The sequence below is a fragment of the Parasteatoda tepidariorum genome, chromosome 1 (assembly GCF_982258835.1).
Source record: "Parasteatoda tepidariorum strain Cologne lab strain chromosome 1, Ptep-v5.0, whole genome shotgun sequence".
NCBI lineage: Eukaryota > Metazoa > Arthropoda > Arachnida > Araneae > Theridiidae > Parasteatoda > Parasteatoda tepidariorum.
The window spans coordinates 135,856,821-135,876,869 of NC_141755.1; the positions used below are offsets into that span (position 1 = coordinate 135,856,821).

The window sequence follows — 20,049 nt, forward strand, 5'->3', positions numbered from 1 at the left end:
TATGAAAAAAAATTGCCGAGAATTTGTTTATAAGCTTTATAAACTACAGTTTTGAAAAAAGGATTTCTAAAACTTTGTGACTCTATCTGTTTTTAACCCTCAATAAAATGTGTCCCGGGATCCGTAAACAGGGCCCGACTTCGCCTAATTGGGGCTCGGGGCAAAAACTTCTTTGGGTTCCCCCCTCTGCTTCACTTTTTCAGTCATGAAGAACCGAACTTTATGGAGGTATTTAAATTTTTCACTTCATTACAGATAACATAACTAGAAAATTGACTAGAACCTATTAATAGCTATAAAGTCCCCTCCCCCGTTCATTGGTTAGACGAAATATCATTCCATCCATTTTATTGATTGACAATTTCATGTTCATCATGCAGAATGCAGTTTTCTGATTCTCATCTAGGTGCGAAAAATTCATATCCTTGCTGACATTAGGACGGAGTGACTCTCCTTTCCTTTGTCTCCCCCCCCCCCTCCATCTCACCATATTGCATAAAGCAACCACTTTTTAGTTCAATCATCACAGTATTTCCACTTCCTTCCCCGCTTTCTAAACGTTACACCAGTTTGGAGAATGAATGGAAAGAAATGAGGGAAATTAGAATTTTGCAAAATTCTACTTTTCTACATAAAAAGAAAGTTGTATTTCGTAATGAGCACACAAAACTGCATATGCATGTGAAACAAAAAATAAATATCATTCATTTTAAAGAAGAACGAGGATTTTTAAATTAAAAATGTCATGTTGAAAATTTCTATTCTCTTTCCCGCCATTGACTTGGCAATTTCCTTTCCTTTATCTGTAAAAAAATTAACTTTAAGCAACCCTAAAAAGAGTAGAAGAGTTTTCATTTCGCTCTGCGAACATTTGTGCAAATGCAAATTTTCTTTGAATCGTCCTTCGATTTGATTGGTTATCGAGTGTAGGGGGGTAAGAGTGTAGGAAGGCGAAAATGAAATGAAATCATCATGTGATGAACAATTTATAGAACGGTGTGCGCGCTGTGCTTTAGAAGGTGATTTTTCGTGTTTGGCAATTCCCATGATCGAGGTAATGAAGAATTTTAATATACTTTTTATACGCGATATATTTTATTTGCTAAATAATTCCCCTTTACTAATATTTATATCAAAATCTTTGTATTTTATTGATTTTCTTGTCGCATCGAAAGAAAAATGATATCTTTTGACGCTTTTAGCAAACAGTTCCTCCAGAATGGAGCTCTTTTTGCGTTCGAAACACTTTTTTGAATTGTATTTTGGATTCAATATTCAAATTTAATGTGATCAGATAATAAATTGTTTTTTTTTTAATGATAAATAAAAAGCGTGACAAATGTGATAATTAACATATGTGTTCGGTTTAATATCAGAGATGTTACTTCTGGTATTGTTTTTAGTTAATTATTTAAAATGATCGAGTTGGAAATTTTAAGTATGCAATACATTATTTTTCTGCTTTCAATACACAAATAAAAAATTTTGTTGACTTATTATAGAAATAGTGATAAAAATTAATAATTTACTTTTTTTCAAATGGAAGCATTTTAATTAGTATTAAGTAATGCCTCTAAATTTAAAATTAGCACATTTCAGTAAATATAAAATTTCGAAATATGAAAGCTACATGGCTTTCATATTTTGCTACAAAGCTTCAAAATATGAAAACTACTTGTTTATATGAAAGCTACATGGCAGAAATTTGTTGGATAAACAAAATGAACGTTTTTAATTATTTAAATAAGTAAATAAATCAATTGGAATTAACTGGAGGAAATTCTAATTTTTTTTTTAAATGTTACATTAATTCAAAACTTACTATTTCCTATTTATTTAAAGTTCTTACCATGTATACATACTCTATAAACAAAAAGAATAAAGCGAAAATAAATCTTACAGATCAAAATAAACAAAAATGCATTTTTCGTGATAAAACATTTGATTGATCATTTGTGAATTTACAGGATATTTAATTTTTCTTATCTGAGTTCCAAACATTACATTAAAGGACATACTAAAAATTTAAAAAATATTATAAATTTTTCTTGAAGTAGTTAGCTGTTAGACCATAAAGGTAAATTTTAGTTATTGTCCATAAAATCAAAAAAAAAGTAAAAGTTTTAAAGTATTAATTTCTAAGACTGAGTATTTGATTGTATTTAATAATGGAATTTAATGAAAAAATTAGTTTGAAAAATATTTAATTTTAAAGAAAAATATATATATATTTTTTTTGAAGTTGAACAATTATGGTGGTCAAAAGTTTCATTGTCTGTATTTAATGTATTATTTTGTATACTCACAAAGTGTAATTCAAAGTAATGTATCGGATATATATGTGTAAAAACTTTCGGAAAAAAATATTAGAAAAAAGAACCAAATCATTACCTCTTTTATTTTTGAGTATAAATTTAAAGTCCCATTCGTTTGGGAACATTGAACCCGAATTTAATGAGATTAAATTAGATTTCGGAGCATTTTAAAATGAATTACAAAATTATTGTTTTTAAATTTGAAAAAAGATTATTAACTGCGCAAGATATGAGTATTCATAGTATCTCTTTATATTGCTCATGCGCAAAAAAAATTAAATTTTCATAATTTTGTAGTGAATTGTAATTGGCAACTAATGAAAAAAGTTTGATTTTCGCATTGTAAAAATTTAAAAAGTTTTAAGCACTTTACTACTTTTTTTTGTTGAAAAAAAGCTCAAAACGATAGAGGGTTTTCTACAAATTTCATTTTGTATGTTTTGTATCATGATTTGTATTATGTAATTTGCAATGCTATAAAATGACATTTGTGGATAATCCCTGATAATTTTGAGCTATCTTTTGAAAAGTGCACAAACTACTTAGAAAATTGCTTCAAACTTAATAAACTTCTATGATATTGAATACTACTTTTTTATTTATTTGACAGAAATGATAAAAGTAAATATTATAAATTTTTCTTAAATTTTTCTGCGCATGCGCAGCATGGAAGAACTACTTAAAATGCTCATAACTAGTGCAGTTTTAATTTTTTTTCTTCAAAATTTTAAATTGTTTCAAAATGTTTCTTTAATTTTATTAAATGTTTTTTTTTAGATTATAGTAGAAAAAAAAGATAAAGGAAAATGTAAAACAAAAAAAAGTTTTTTTTTAAAAAAAAACTGTCTTTATTTCCATGTCAAAAATTGAAAGTGAATTAGCATTTCATATATACAGAGTTGCCACAGGCGACTAAAAGCCACTATTTGCAACTATTTTCGACCTGATGCGACTATAGCAACTTTTTTTGCATGAAAAGTCTAAGAAAGCAACTATTTTCAGTAAACGAAGACTATAGGGAGACTTTTGTGCGCTCCTAGGTTGTTTTTTTTTAGCACAACTTGGGTTGACAACCTGCGTCCCACTGTATTTTTAGAGCACAATGAATTTTTTCTTTCTTAAAAAAATGTTGATTTATCACTTTTTAATTAAATTCGATTTATCACAAAAACGATTAAAAAAATTCGATTTATCACTTTTTAATTTGCACAGATTCCATTGTAAATCTATTTTGTTCCTCGGTCGCCTTTTCAACAGTTATTGCTACGAAATTCTGCATATATATATATATATATATATATATATATATATATATATATATATATATATATATATATATATATATATATATATATATATATATATATATTTGCTAGATCAATTATTGTTTACACTGAAAATTTTTTTGTAAAAGTATGTTTTTTTTTTAATGAGAAAATATTTTTTTGAGTAATTTCTAGTAAGAAAAAGTATTTAATTTTCTGCAAATATACTCATTTTTTTTGTGTAAAAATTTAGTGCTAGAACACTAATGTTTGTATAAAAATTATATTTGCTACCAACATGACTAAATGGATCATGGTATGTGACAATTAAGTCATTTAATAAAATTTTAGTCACATTTTTGTTCTTATTTAGGCAACTATTTTCATAGTTATGGCAACTATTTTCATGCTTTAGGCTACTAAAAGCAACTATATTGTTCATTTATTTCTGTGGAAACCCTGTAGTAGAGCAAACAATTTAGATTTATCCGTAATTATTACGATGTCATGACCAAAATGACGGTCTGACGTTGAGTAATAAAAATTATGGATTTTGATAATTTCCATACTAATTTACTAAACATAAGTTTTTTCCTCATAACAACCTAGAACTATGAAATTTTGTTGTCCCTAACTCATTTACATATCTTTTTTTTTTTTTTACTCTTCTAACAAATATAAATGCAATAAATGATTAAATATTGTGATATAATAAATGATATAGAAATATAAAATTAAAAAAAAGCTAAGAAATCTTATTAATCACTTTCAAACGGACTGTTCTGAAATTTTATCTTCACTCCTTACCAAAAATGCATAGCTTTACGAATGTTTTATACCAATATAAAATGAAGTAGTATATACTGCTTAAAATTTAGTTAATATGAATTTTGTTAAGGTTAACTGAATATATTTCTGTGTTATTGTACTTCTGATTATTGATCTCTGGGGTTCAGGGGATAAAGCACTTGCCTCCCAGTAAGGTAACCTGGGTTCGAATCCCAGCGATGGCGGGTCGAAATAAATTTCGCAACGACTAGAGTGCTGGAGTAAAATATCCTCAGTGTTAAACGAATCATGGGATAGAGATTCTTCGCCGTCAGTTTAACTGTGGGAGGTTTTCGGGGCTTTTCTCCTCATGTAACGCAAATGCGTGTTAGTTCTATCAAAATGTCATCTCCCAATCCAGGAGTTTCCTTGTCTTTTGGTTTGGATTCAAAGTTACAAATCTATGGAGTTGAACGTTAGTTTCATAAACACAAAATTGGGTCTGCTGTTCAACTAAGATTATGAAATAAAACAACCGCTATAAGCATTTTTATGCCTCCAAATTTTGTACAGTTTGATACAAGGATAGAAGTTACGAAAATTAGGCGCTATATAGTGAGTAATAATCTCTTAACATTTTCACTGGTCTGTTTATGTCTCGATTAAATTTTTTGTGAACAAAAAAGTACTAAAGTAATTTTAAATAAAAATTAAAATACAAAGAATGTGTAATGTTCGCAGGGGTCTGTCCAGACATTTTGTGAAAGGTCCGTTTTTCGTGAAATTGTGAAAAAATTACTCACATTCTTTCAACCAGGGTCCGCTTTTATGAATTTGTGCAAATAGGGTCCGGTTATTGCAAAAAACTTTTTCAAGGACTTTTTAAATTGTAAATAGATACAAGATTACGCTCGGCACTGTAAAATTAGAATAAAAAAATTAAATTTTCAAAAATAAACAGCAATTGCTGCTTCTAAATTAGAGATGCAACATTTGATATTTAGCCTATACTGCTGAACGCAGAATATTCATTTCGGACGAATAATGGAAGAATCGTCTGCCGAAGACAAAACTTAATTCGTTTACATCCATCTTTCTTGTTTTCTGCCCTGGGAAGGGTTTATTCGATTAACAAAACAATAATGAAGATAAACATAACAATAATGAAGATATTCGATTAACAAAACAATAGTGAAGGGCCCAATTAAAAGAAAAATCATTTTGTGAAGGGTCCGTTTTTAAGTTAAAATATTTTGTGAAGGGTCCGTTTTTAAGTTAAAATATTTTGTGAAGGGTCCGTTTTTATGAAAAGATATGTTGTGAAGGGTCCGTTAACGGACCCAAATTTCCTCTAAACAGACCCCTGGTTCGCAATTGTGATGAAATACAAGTTTCAAAATATCAGGTCGTCACCCAACTGCCGCAAAAAGAAATCAAATATACAGGATATATAATATTGATCGCCGTTTCTCAGAACCCTCAAAACTTAAGTGAAAACAGTATGAGCATTAAGGTTTGAAAATTAATAGTGAAACATTAAAAAAAAAATGAATAAAAAGTTTTTTACGAAAAAGTTATTGAAATTTAAGAAATCTTGGGCAAGAGGGACAAGGAATCAAAACCTGTTTAGTTGCCGGAGAAAAAAAGGAGTTCAACTGCGATCATTGGAAAGTTATTATCAGGCTATCAAACTGGTTTTGTTATTTTTTATCCAGTCTTTATCGCTAGTAATTCAACTCTCTGCTTTCAATAATTAATTTCAATATAATATTTTTTTGTCACTTTAGCTTGCCAATTTAGAATTTATTGGGCTTATATTAACTGTTTTATGTTTTCTTAAAAAAAAGTTACGAAGCCAGCTAATTAGACTGCTTAAAAGGAAACTGATTAGCATTTTAGTCAACTTTTATGCAAAAACGTACAAAGTTTAGAAAAATGAAAGGGCTACCAGATATGCTCGTATATTTAAAATCATATTAACTTGTCAATATTTATTTTTCACACCTCTCGTCATTTATTAAATTTTAATAACTCAAAATGGAGAGAAAATATTTTTCTTTACTGAACTTAATGAAAGAAGTTGGCTTTTGTACAAACTGATTCACTTTTTAACTTGTCTTTAAATGCCTCCTTTCATTAGAAAATCCGAAGTATTTAAACTCGCGAAGGTAGAGATTAAATCTAAATTTTACCGTATTTATTGATTGTTTAAAAAATTCTATCTGTAGTAAATTTTTTATACTTTACATAATGGATTTATTATTTCATAAAATGTAATTTTTTTCTCTCCTTACTCTTTGTCAGTCACGAATGCACAGTATTTAACCGTTTCCCTCTAGTAGAGTCGAAATCGTTCATAATGAACCCAGATTTAATGAGGAGCCGGATTTAACGAAGAAAGCAAAAATACTTGGTTGGTAGACCCAATTGGAACCTAGTTCGCTTTTAAAGAGCAAACCCCGGTTTCAGCAATCAATATTTTTGTGATTCATAAGCAGGGGTCTGTTTAGAAGAAATTACGGACCCTTCACAAAATAATTTCTTTTAATCGGACCCTTCGCAAATTTGTTTATCTTCATTATTGTTTTATATGTTGCATCGTTAAATTAGTAACTGTAATTGCTGTTTATTTTTTAAAATTTAATTTTTTTAATTATATATGTACAGTGTTGAGCATAATCTTGTATGTCTTTACAATTTAAAAACTCCTTGAAAAAGTTTTGCAATAACGGACCCAATTTGCACAAATTCACAAAAGCGGACCCTGGTTGAAAGAATGTGACTTAACGTTTATTTTATATTCACTAATTACGAGTAATTTTTTCACAATTTTACGAAAACGGACCTTTTACAAAATGTCTGGACAGATCCCTGATAAGCATTACATTTAATTCCAACTCTCCAGCTCAGTTAATCCCTTCTTAGAACAATTCTTTTTTGATATTGATGAATTTTTTTTAACGTTTTTTTTTTATAATTTTTTTTATTTTTTACTTTTTACTATTTGTGCCATAAAGCTTATCCGAAGAACTGTAACACTATAATAAGAATAGTTCAAAGCAATTTAATTACTTTTTTCATATTCTACACAGAAATAAAAAAAAAGCAAAAGAAATAAATACTGTATTTCTAATTTAGTAAGTAACATTGAACGTTTTTGATTTTTTCACAACCGCTCGGTTAAACAGCATATATACAGTCCCTTCGTGCCGCTTACTGATTGCTATCTCCTATTGATTATATGCTTGCTATTTTGATGTGTGAAATATTGATATTAATATTATCCAATTTCTCTTTCAAGGTCATGAAACTAAGGAAATCGGAGCTTAAGCTCGAAGAATTTTGATGAAAAAAAATGATAAGTACCGATTTTATTGCTTGATTTCAATTCTCTTTCTCTCATTTATATATATATATATATATATATATATATATATATATATATATATATATATATATATATATATATATAATATTTATTTTACTTCATTTATAAATATAATTGTATATAAGCACAATAAAAACAAAAAGAGATTAAAAAGAGAATGCTTTTATAAATTTGGAAAAACAAAGCCTTAATTTCTCAGTTAAATATTAAATTAGTTTAGAACATGCAACATTAAAAAAACACTATTCTGCATTTTTCTTCACAGAATTGATTAATTATTTATATACCACGACATGTGTTTATTAAGTTTTGAAGAATTGCATTTAAATAAACAAAACTAAATAGAGAAGGTGGATATAGTAGCGAAAGGTTTATTAACTGTCAAATTATTTTGCACGCAGCTTATGGAATATTAGTAAGTCTTATATTACTTTAATTCATATTTTATTAAGTATTTAAATTTTGAATATGAAAATTAATTTAAATACAATAACTTCATCATTATTTCTCTTGATCAGAAGGTCAATCTAAATTAATTAATAATACTCTCGATATAAATTATATTATGTCCTGATTATGATTCAGAAATTATGTGTCGTTATCGGCACGGCTGCTATCGTGATAGTAAATATTTTTTAATAACTATTCTACTTCGCTTTTCTTTTTTTCTACTAATATTTTTATAAACGATTCTGTTCCTGCCAGTTCGATATCTTTTTATTTTCTTTTGAGCCATTATGCCCCAACCAGTTCGAGTGATGAACTGGTTGATGATGGGGTATGTCTTCCATGAAGTCCGGAATATGATTGAGTAATTCTGTATCGCTAGCGGTAAAAGAATTACTTGATCTATGTGCTTGTATTGCCGGGGCCGTAGTAACGATTTAGAAATTCATCTGCAGAGTGTAGTTGCAATGAATTTCTTAATCTAGGACCTGTCCGCCTTCCGGACACTGGAAGCTTACTTGCTGTCGAGGTAATAATGCTTATTTTCTTTCTAACATTTTTCTTTGTTTTGCTTTTTTTTTCCTATGATTTTTCTAGTTATTATGCCCCAACCAGTTCGAGTGATGAACTGGTTGATGATGGGGTATGTCTTCCATGAAGTCCGGAATATGATTGAGTAATTCTGTATCGCTAGCGGTAAAAGAATTACTTGATCTATGTGCTTGTATTGCCGGGGCCGTATTAACGATTTAGAAATTCATCTGCAGAGTGTAGTTGCAATGAATTTCTTAATCTAGGACCTGTCCGCCTTCCGGACACTGGAAGCTTACTTGCTGTCGAGGTAATAATGCTTATTTTTTTCTAACATTTTTCTTTGTTTTGCTTTTTTTTCTATGATTTTTCTAGTTATTATGCCCCAACCAGTTCGAGTGATGAACTGGTTGATGATGGGGTATGTCTTCCATGAAGTCCGGAATATGATTGAGTAATTCTGTATCGCTAGCGGCAAAAGAATTACTTGATCTATGTGCTTGTATTGCCGGGGCCGTAGTAACGATTTAGAAATTCATCTGCAGAGTGTAGTTGCAATGAATTTCTTAATCTAGGACCTGTCCGCCTTCCGGACACTGGAAGCTTACTTGCTGTCGAGGTAATAATGCTTATTTTTTTTCTAACATTTTTCTTTGTTTCGCTTTTTTTTTCTATGATTTTTCTAGTTATTATGCCCCAACCAGTTCGAGTGATGAACTGGTTGATGATGGGGTATGTCTTCCATGAAGTCCGGAATATGATTGAGTAATTCTGTATCGCTAGCGGCAAAAGAATTACTTGATCTATGTGCTTGTATTGCCGGGGCCGTAGTAACGATTTAGAAATTCATCTGCAGAGTGTAGTTGCAATGAATTTCTTAATCTAGGACCTGTCCGCCTTCCGGACACTGGAAGCTTACTTGCTGTCGAGGTAATAATGCTTATTTTTTTCTAACATTTTTCTTTGTTTTGCTTTTTTTTCTATGATTTTTCTAGTTATTATGCCCCAACCAGTTCGAGTGATGAACTGGTTGATGATGGGGTATGTCTTCCATGAAGTCCGGAATATGATTGAGTAATTCTGTATCGCTAGCGGTAAAAGAATTACTTGATCTATGTGCTTGTATTGCCGGGTCCGTAGTAACGATTTAGAAATTCATCTGCAGAGTGTAATTGTAATGAATTTCTTAATCTAGGACCTGTCCGCCTTCCGGACACTGGAAGCTTACTTGCTGTCGAGGTAATAATGCTTATTTTTTTCTAACATTTTTCTTTGTTTTGCTTTTTTTTTCTATGATTTTTCTAGTTATTATGCCCCAACCAGTTCGAGTGATGAACTGGTTGATGATGGGGTATGTCTTCCATGAAGTCCGGAATATGATTGAGTAATTCTGTATCGCTAGCGATAAAAGAATTACTTGATCTATGTGCTTGTATTGCCGGGGCCGTAGTAACGATTTAGAAATTCATCTGCAGAGTGTAGTTGCAATGAATTTCTTAATCTAGGACCTGTCCGCCTTCCGGACACTGGAAGCTTACTTGCTGTCTAGGTAATAATGCTTATTTTTTTCTAACATTTTTCTTTGTTTTGCTTTTTTTTCTATGATTTTTCTAGTTATTATGCCCCAACCAGTTCGAGTGATGAACTGGTTGATGATGGGGTATGTCTTCCATGAAGTCCGGAATATGATTGAGTAATTCTGTATCGCTAGCGGTAAAAGAATTACTTGATCTATGTGCTTGTATTGCCGGGTCCGTAGTAACGATTTAGAAATTCATCTGCAGAGTGTAATTGTAATGAATTTCTTAATCTAGGACCTGTCCGCCTTCCGGACACTGGAAGCTTACTTGCTGTCGAGGTAATAATGCTTATTTTTTTCTAACATTTTTCTTTGTTTTGCTTTTTTTTCTATGATTTTTCTAGTTATTATGCCCCAACCAGTTCGAGTGATGAACTGGTTGATGATGGGGTATGTCTTCCATGAAGTCCGGAATATGATTGAGTAATTCTGTATCGCTAGCGATAAAAGAATTACTTGATCTATGTGCTTGTATTGCCGGGGCCGTAGTAACGATTTAGAAATTCATCTGCAGAGTGTAGTTGCAATGAATTTCTTAATCTAGGACCTGTCCGCCTTCCGGACACTGGAAGCTTACTTGCTGTCTAGGTAATAATGCTTATTTTTTTCTAACATTTTTCTTTGTTTTGCTTTTTTTTCTATGATTTTTCTAGTTATTATGCCCCAACCAGTTCGAGTGATGAACTGGTTGATGATGGGGTATGTCTTCCATGAAGTCCGGAATATGATTGAGTAATTCTGTATCGCTAGCGATAAAAGAATTACTTGATCTATGTGCTTGTATTGCCGGGGCCGTAGTAACGATTTAGAAATTCATCTGCAGAGTGAAGTTGCAATGAATTTCTTAATCTAGGACCTGTCCGCCTTCCGGACACTGGAAGCTTACTTGCTGTCGAGGTAATAATGCTTATTTTTTTCTAACATTTTTCTTTGTTTTGCTTTTTTTTCTATGATTTTTCTAGTTATTATGCCCCAACCAGTTCGAGTGATGAACTGGTTGATGATGGGGTATGTCTTCCAAGAAGTCCGGAATATGATTGAGTAATTCTGTATCGCTAGCGATAAAAGAATTACTTGATCTATGTGCTTGTATTGCCGGGGCCGTAGTAACGATTTAGAAATTCATCTGCAGAGTGTAGTTGCAATGAATTTCTTAATCTAGGACCTGTCCGCCTTCCGGACACTGGAAGCTTACTTGCTGTCGAGGTAATAATGCTTACTTTTTTCTAACATTTTTCTTTGTTTTGCTTTTTTTTTGTTTTCCATGATTTTTCTAGTTATTATGCCCCAACCAGTTCGAGAGTGAGTAGGTTATTATAGTATTGAGTCCAAATATTTTTTGAGTTTAACAAGATAAATGTTGTTAAGCCTTTATTCCTACTAGTCACTGTTTGTCTATATTCTTAATCTAAGCTCGAACACACTATCGAACATTATTTTCTAAAGCTTGCAATGATTTTAACAGCTTCTTGTGCTTTGGTAACTATTTAAAAAAAATTGATAATGATCCTAATTTGGTTACTCCATGATTAGTTTTCGTATCTATTACGAGCCATAACGAAGTTAAGTATTGCTCAGTAGTTGATTAAAATGTTTCTTCCGTGTAGAGATGTAGTCATCGTAAAAATTAGATTTGGAAGAGAGGAGCGTTAGATTCAAGTTTATGTAAGAGATCTCTAGTCCTTCAAAAAAATTACATGCGTTGGAGACCTTAGCCGTAACCACAGATAACCATGTTGTTCGCCATGATAATGAGTAAACAAAATCTGTGAAAGTTCATGTCAATAATGTGTATTTTTTATAGTGAAATATTTTATGGTTGTGTAAAATTTTACTACGTTTTTTTTTACTCTTTCAAAATGTGAAAATATTGCCCATAATATTAAAATATGAAATATTTTTATATGTAGATGAAAAAAAATATCACATTTTCAATTAAATATTAAATCATTTAAAAATAATGATTAGAAATACAATTACGGTTGACATTCAGTTTTTTTCTGTGCGTACAGGTGTTGTTGTAAACACGAAGCTCGTCTGTTAGTTTAAATAGGTAATGTACTATTTGTTACTATTAAAAATATCTTGTAGAAAGATGTTGAGGTTTGTCGCTGACAAAAATTCTGCCTGGAGGGTCACTATAACGATGAAAAAAGAATATAATTTCTAAGCTTTTTTTTTTAGACTTCGAAGTCGGTGCACAAAAAATCAGTGATTACTCAAATGCAAAATTTCAAACTCGAAAAATGACGTCGAAATTGCTAAGAATTAAAATATAATAACGAGATAAATGGCAAAAGAAGCAAAAAAAAGCATTTGAGGTTTATAAAGAATCCTGTCTTATGCAGAGTGTTCCGAAAAGTCTGCTCATAATATGTATTTTTTTAAATCCTTTTAAAGAAATGAAAATAAAAAGTATACACATGAGGAGTCCTAAATTAATATTCGAGAGAAAAAATAATGAATAAGAGGAATGTAGTAATCATCAAAACAGATTTAATTGGACGTCGAAACTTTAGCATGCTTTCAACAATCTTTCAACTTATATTTGTTCCCACACGCAATCAAACTTGCCTTGTTATTTATTATATACACCTTCCTGTGCTGTGATTTGTCAGATTTCGATAGTGTTTTCGTCCCCCCCCCTGGTTAAATAATAATTGCGATCCCCAATTTGTTTTCATTTATGATCCTCAATAGAAAAAATAATGTGTTAATGTCTGCCTTTATCAAACATTCAGTCTCTACTTTTTTAAAGTTTTTTTTTCCAACCTGTGTTCTACTTTTATTATCAGAGGATACAATTTAGTCAGCTATTTTCAGCTACCATTTTTTTTTACAGTTAGTCATTTGTGACATATTCAATATGTTGTATATCAGTGTCCTGAGTAAATTTTTATTTTGATGTGTTATTTGAAATTTTGAGTATTTCATCTAAAAATTTCTTTTTTTTCTTTGCATTTTACAGAATTAACTGCAGTCTTTATATCTATGAAGGGGAATTGCAGGTTTTGCGTGTTACATCATTTTTCTTAAATGGTTCTGGTAAGAATTTCATTTAATGCTTTAACCATTTTAAAATCTCTTTAAAGTGAATAAAATGTTTTTTGTTTTTATATTTCCTATGTAATTGTCTGATAGCTTTTTTGGGAATTAAGTGAAAATTTAATGATTTTGTTTAAAGACTGCTCCACAATCTTGAACATGCCCAATTCATTCTGGAAAACAGTCTTTTTACAGAAGCTATTGTTCTCTGCTGTATTAAACTTGGGCAGATAACTTTATCAGTTTTGGAAATTTGTCCCAAATGGTGCTCTTCCTTTCCTGAGTTTTAAATCCCTTAAATAAGAATGACGATGTCGTGATTTTTAAATCGCTTGAATACGAATCGAAATTGATATTTTAAATTGCGAGAAGGCTCTCAAGGTCTGATTTTTAAAATGCGTGAATATGAATCGCAATGTGGTATTTAAATCGTGTGAATAAGAATCGTGGTGTATGATTTTTGAATTACGAGAAGTGTAACAGCGAATGATTTTTTAAACGCCAGAATACAAATCGGGATATGCGATTTTAAATCTCATGAATACGAATCGCGATGGATGATTTTTAAATCTCGTTAATGTCAATAGGGAACGTGATTTTTAGCGAATCACGATGTGTGATTTTTAAATTGCGAGAAGAATAAAAACGTATGATTTTTAAAACGCGTAAGTACGAATAGCGATATATGATTTTTAAATCATGTGACTATAAATAACTTGATTTGCGACAAAATCGGCACAAATAAACCACGTCATAATTGATTATCTAAATTAGCGATTTGTAGGGGAGAGTGGGGTCAATTGTAAAATTTTTTACTTAACTATTTTTAACTAACAAAAAATCCAATATATTATTAGTATTAATTGACAGACGAGTAAAGTAGACTATCCTCTACTAGAAAAAAAAATTAATACCTTATTTTAAATGTTATTATATTAGTTATTAACTATTTTTGACAGTCCTGCACTTGTTACAACTGTCCCCACTTACGGGATCAATTGTAACAGTTCATAAATTTAACTAAAACATAGTTAATTATACATATTATCATAGTTGTGATATATTTTTTTATTGATCAAAATAGTAAGGATATTTTAGGAGTAAAAATAATAATGAGCAGAGTCCTAAAGGGTTAAACTTTTAACTTTAAGGGGTTAAAAATTTCAATTTATGCTGTGAAAGGTGACAAATAAAATAATGCACATGCAAAATAATATAAATGATATAGGAAACTATTGGTGGTTCTTAAAGAGTTAAGTAATAGTTTGTATACATAAGATTATTTATTTTCAGCTGTTACAATTGTCCCTTTACTTTTTGTTACAATCGTCCCCAAGACGCCATTTCAGCTTCATTTGTTAAAAACAATGCTAGTTAATTAACAAAACTAATCTTTTTTTTTTGAAATGTTAATTAAGGTGTCCACTTACATATTCGGTTAATGATTTTTATTTGTTTAAACAAAATTACTTTGTTACAATATAATATTCTAATACCAAAAAAAGTACTTACGTAGCGTGAAAATATCTTTTGAGATGCAACTCTTTCAAAAGTACATAAAAATGGTGGCCAGCAGGGGTGTACACGTAGATTTATTAAATACACCTTGTGCGCCACCTACAAACCAAATCTAGAACCCGACACTCGAAATTTTTGCTCTGTTACAATCGTACCCTGTTACAATTGACCCCACTCTCCCCTAATAATATCGCTCTAAAACAGTAGTTTCCAACTGGCGGCCCGCTAAGCCATTTTTTGTGGCCCGCGAACTAAAATATATTAGTTGTCGTTCTCAGCAGACAATTTCTGTAAAAAACTCTATATGGGTTTAAAATACTTTTCTTCCGTTTAAAAAAACCTAATTTCTTCGTTTTTGTGAAATTTAACGTACCAACGGTGCAAAAAAAATTATTTCTCAGGTTTTGCATCCAAGAAAATATTTATTTAAACACAAAAATAATCGTGTATGTTGCTCTTTTTTATTTCGTTTTTTTTTTGTATTTCGTGAAGGTAATTTAGCATGTGCGTACCAGAAATTTTCTCGAAGAAATTCTCCCATTTAGCTTTTTGAAACCATTTATTTTGGATGAAATTACTTACATTTGTAAATTTTAAAACGCATGAAAAAGGGAATGAATATCAAATTTTATTTAACTTCCCTGAATTGAATATTGCATGAACGGAAAAGGAAAAAAAATTTAATTTCATATGATCGAGAATTTTTTGTTGTTGCCATAATTCCTAATAAGTCGAAATTTTTTTAATTTATCACAGAATTAAATTTAAAAGAAAAAAAAATCTTGTCACTAAGTTTCTGATTAAGAGAAGATTCAAAATGATACTTAACAAGTATTCGTAATGCTAGTATACGTAAGAAGTATTTTTTAATGCTTGTTATTTTGCTTTTTAATATTAAAAAAACTTTGATAAAAATCTGACTGTAATATTCAATGTTCCTTCAACCATAAAAGAGTCCTGTATAAAATTTTGATTAAGTTGTGGCCCGATGTTTGACTGGTGATTTTGATTGCGGCCCCCGGCCACATGTAAGTTGGAAACCCCTGCTCTAAAAATATCAAAATTTTAAATATCTCGTGGAAATGCGTAGCAATAGTCATTTAAATTTGCGATAAAGTTTGCGCAAATAAAGCTCGTCAAAAACGAATTTATATAAATGCCCCATTCCAAACTTTCAAGACGTAAAATATCTTTAAAAAAATCGTGATTTCAGAAACTACGTGAAAATGGGTAGCATTGAATTTATGATAAATTCGGCACATATGGCGAATGACGTAAGTGATAACTAGAATTCAAAATTCGTTCGTGTATTCTAATAATGTCGTGTTAAAAATATGTTTTTTTCAAGACTATGCGTAAATCCGTAGTGTTAACCATCGAAAAAACAATCGAAAACCTACATTGGTTGAGATTGAGTGTGTCAAAAACTTAAACAAGCAATCTCAGATTTTTTTTTATTTTTCAACAAAAAAAAAATTTTAGTTTTATTTCATTTTTGTTAAAATTACTTACGGTTGCTGCTCAGGGCGCATGTGCCGCAAGGTGTGTACCCCTATATTTATGAAACTTAATATCATAATTGCGTGTTTTCGTAGTTGAATATTCTGCAAACTATCAAATTATATTTTTCGCATTTTTCAAAATCTTATTCTCTACGCAATCAAGTAGACTATATTTTCAATAATATCCTAATCAATTGTTTTAGTAATTAAATTTAAGTTTTTCTTTAAATCAAACGTTCGTTTTTTAATTATTATATTTTATAACCGTCGCTCAACAGCCAACCCAATATTTGGGTTTACGACTACTAATGTTCAACTCCGTTTGAAATTTTGAACCAAATCCAGAAGACAGGGGAACTCCTGCATCGAGTATTGGGAGAAACATGCCTTCGTGGAGGACTTTTTGATGGATTTGTGTTACATGGAGAGGAAAACCATGAAAACTCCCCCCCCCCATTGTTTAGCCCGACGGCAATGGGATTCGTCAGCACTGTGGTCAATGTATGCAAATTTCGAGATGTTACTCTCGCTTTTGGACTCTTACACTTCCCTACAGCACTGAGCTTCTTATTTGAAAAGTTAAAACAATTATTGTTTTTTTATTATTACTATTACTTTTTATTCTAACTATTATAACTAAAACACGCTTTTCAGATAAAATGTATTAACTTTACAATATATTTCTCACTTGAAACCAATCCAGAAGACAAGGGAACTCCTGGATCAAGTATCGGGCTAAATTTCGCTTTAGTGGAGGGCTTTTTGGTGGAACTAAGCTGGATTTACGTTACATGGAGAGGAAAACCATGAAAAATTATCTCGATTCGCTCGACGGCACAGGGACTCGACGAATTATAAGTTATTATTTTTTCAAATTAAGAGCCAAAACCATTATCTTAAGTAAAACTTACGTGTAAACTTATTTCAATTCAATATACTTTGTTACTAAATGAATAATACCAAGACTCTAAAGTGGACAAATAAAAAATGACATTTAACTTCAAAAAATATGAAGATGTCAATAAAAGTTTAAATGTTTTGGGACCTCGAAAATTCACGTCACTAGTCATTTACGTTAAGCAAGTTCTGAGATTGCCAGTGCTTAAAGCAAATGTTTAACGTTCTCAAATATAGGCACCCATTTTAAAGACTCGCCAGATGTGAATGAGGAGAACAGGAGTGATTTGAAACAAAAAATGTTTGGTTGCGAATGGAGGGCTTTTTGGTTGAACTAACCTGCATTTGCGTTAGATGGAGAGGAAAGCCACTATTTTTTTATTTTTTAGTTTTTATTAAAAGAAAGCTTAGAATTATTTCCAGTTAGTTGAAAATTAAACCTTATTAAGGAATTAAATACATTCTGCTGCTTTAGAATTGCTTGATGCAAAACAGCTGACTATTTAGTAAGCATTACTATTTATTCGAAGAAATGAATATAAACTATTGATTATCTTTTTTATTGTTTCCTATTAGAATAATGAAAAATAAATGCATATATGCGCAATGCAAAAAAAAAAAAAAAATACAACAGGTTACTTTGCTTTTTAAATGGAGAAAAAATTAATGTGTTAAAATTTTATTTTGACGTTCAAACTTATTCTCGCCCGCTATCTTTAAGAAAGTTGCCTTTTTTAAAACAAAATGATGAATTTTTTTTTAGAGAATCTTGTAATATTATTTTTAAACTTTAGCACAACTCACAAAGTATTGTTATAGCAGGAAAATGGTCGGTAGGTCTTATTTTGTTTAACAGCAAGTACTAAAAATGGAAAATTGTAAAAAAAATTCCAAAACTTTGCTAATTTTAGAATCGTCATATCAAAAATTCTTTCTTTTTCTAACTTTAGGTTTTTCTTAATACTCAAATAAAGTATAGAATACATTTTTTAATTTTAAATTATTTTATAGCTGTAATTATCATATTCAGAAAATAATTTCAATATACGTTTTTCTTCTCCATAAATTTTAAATAGAAATTGTTCTTATTTCACAGTAAGGAATTAATTCATTAATGTTCATCGTGTTTTCATTAATGTTCATCGTGTTATCATTTATGTTTAATTAATTTTTTAACCCCAGAATAGAAATAATTTTGTAGGAATTAATTTACTGCTAGAAACAATTTAACTTATTCAAATTATTGGAAATCAAATTTATTTCTTTACTTTATTAAGACGGCAGGACAGATAAGGGGGGGGCAGTGATGAGAATTGCATATAATCATATAACTTGCGTAATTTTAAGTAAGATATATTTAAAAAAATTAATGGGAGTATAATATAAACTCTATAATAATATGTCCTTAAGTATATCTTAAAACATATCTAAACTAGATTTTGGATCGAAGAATAAAAAATATATTTTCAAAATTTTCGAATAGGGCGAAGATGTTCAAAATAATTGACCTTTTAACTATTTAACTTTGAATCAAGGGGAGATTTATTTCATTGTTTCATTCGACTTTTCAGATTTCAATTGTTGACGGAATTGTTTAACTTGCCAGCTGTTAAATAAAAACAATAAAAAATAAATAAGTAAATTACACTATTTTGATTGTGACGAATTACAAGTTATTAATTTTTCAAATTAGAACCCAAAACCATTATCTTACGTAAAACTTATTTTAATTCAATATACTTTGTTACGAAGTGTATAATGCCAAGACCCTGAAGTAAATTTTTTGTTTTGTATTGTATTAAGTTTTGTATTATTGCAATTAATTTTAGTAAAATATTAGTCTAATTTTCTTTTATTCAATTTTTAATTTAGTTATAATGTTTTTCTAATTTATTTTATTTCATTTATATATTTTATTTTATTTGTTTATTTATTTCTTTTTACAGACTTATTAATTTTGCTTAAATGTTAGAATTTGATTTTCTTTCTTTTTTTATATTATTTATTTTTTATTTTTGTGACTTTTGAAAGTTTATACAATTTTTCTTAGTTTATTATTAAATTGTTGCTATTATTTAATAGCTCTATCACACGAAACCAAGAAGCGAAGGCCTTTGTTATCATTCTATTATTGTAAAAAATGTGTTATAAAGAGGTAATAATAATGTACTTTTTATTACAGTGTCTACAACAAGGGATCGGGGGTGCCCCCAGACTTGCCAGCCGAATTAAACAACGCTCTTCAACCTCATTTCCGAGGATTTCAAATGGACTAAATAGACTACAAAACTTTTCCGTATCAGTTTAAGAATCGACTATCAGTTAAAATGGTGTATTTCAAGAGAATTGATTATTCCCTGTACCGAATACCTTGGTTCTAATTCTGCAGTTTTAAAAAAAAAGCAGTTTGATATTCATTATAGTAATTAATATTACTGTAGGTTATTCATATACTGGTGGATGTAAGTAAAATAATATTTGGTGTTGGTGTCTTTATTTACTTTCGAAACATAAATTTTAAAATCGAATCCTCGTAGATACATTTTAAATGTAAGGAAAGTTATTACGTGTTTTCTTAGCATTTCTAAACATGTCGAAAAAGTTATTTTTAATTTACCCATATAGTTCTATAAAGAATATGTTCATATTATAGACTTTTAATTTGCTTGATATGAGCTATCACGTGATATTATCGATCAGGGTAGGTAATTACAAAAATATTTAATTACAATAATATTAAAAGGAGAGGGGTACGTGATTCAAAAATAATATTGATTGCATATGACATGGTTGC

At 29.9% G+C, this 20,049-nt stretch overlaps 1 long non-coding RNA gene across 1 annotated transcript; it reads left to right on the forward strand.

Annotated features, from left to right (window-relative positions):
- Positions 1-832: 832 nt before the first annotated feature.
- Positions 833-19,690, forward strand: LOC147817045 (uncharacterized). The gene is made up of 4 exons (XR_015430027.1): positions 833-1,054; positions 7,650-7,710; positions 13,262-13,338; positions 19,438-19,690. It is a non-coding gene; the product is annotated as an uncharacterized LOC147817045 (long non-coding RNA).
- The last annotated feature ends 359 nt before the right edge of the window (positions 19,691-20,049 follow it).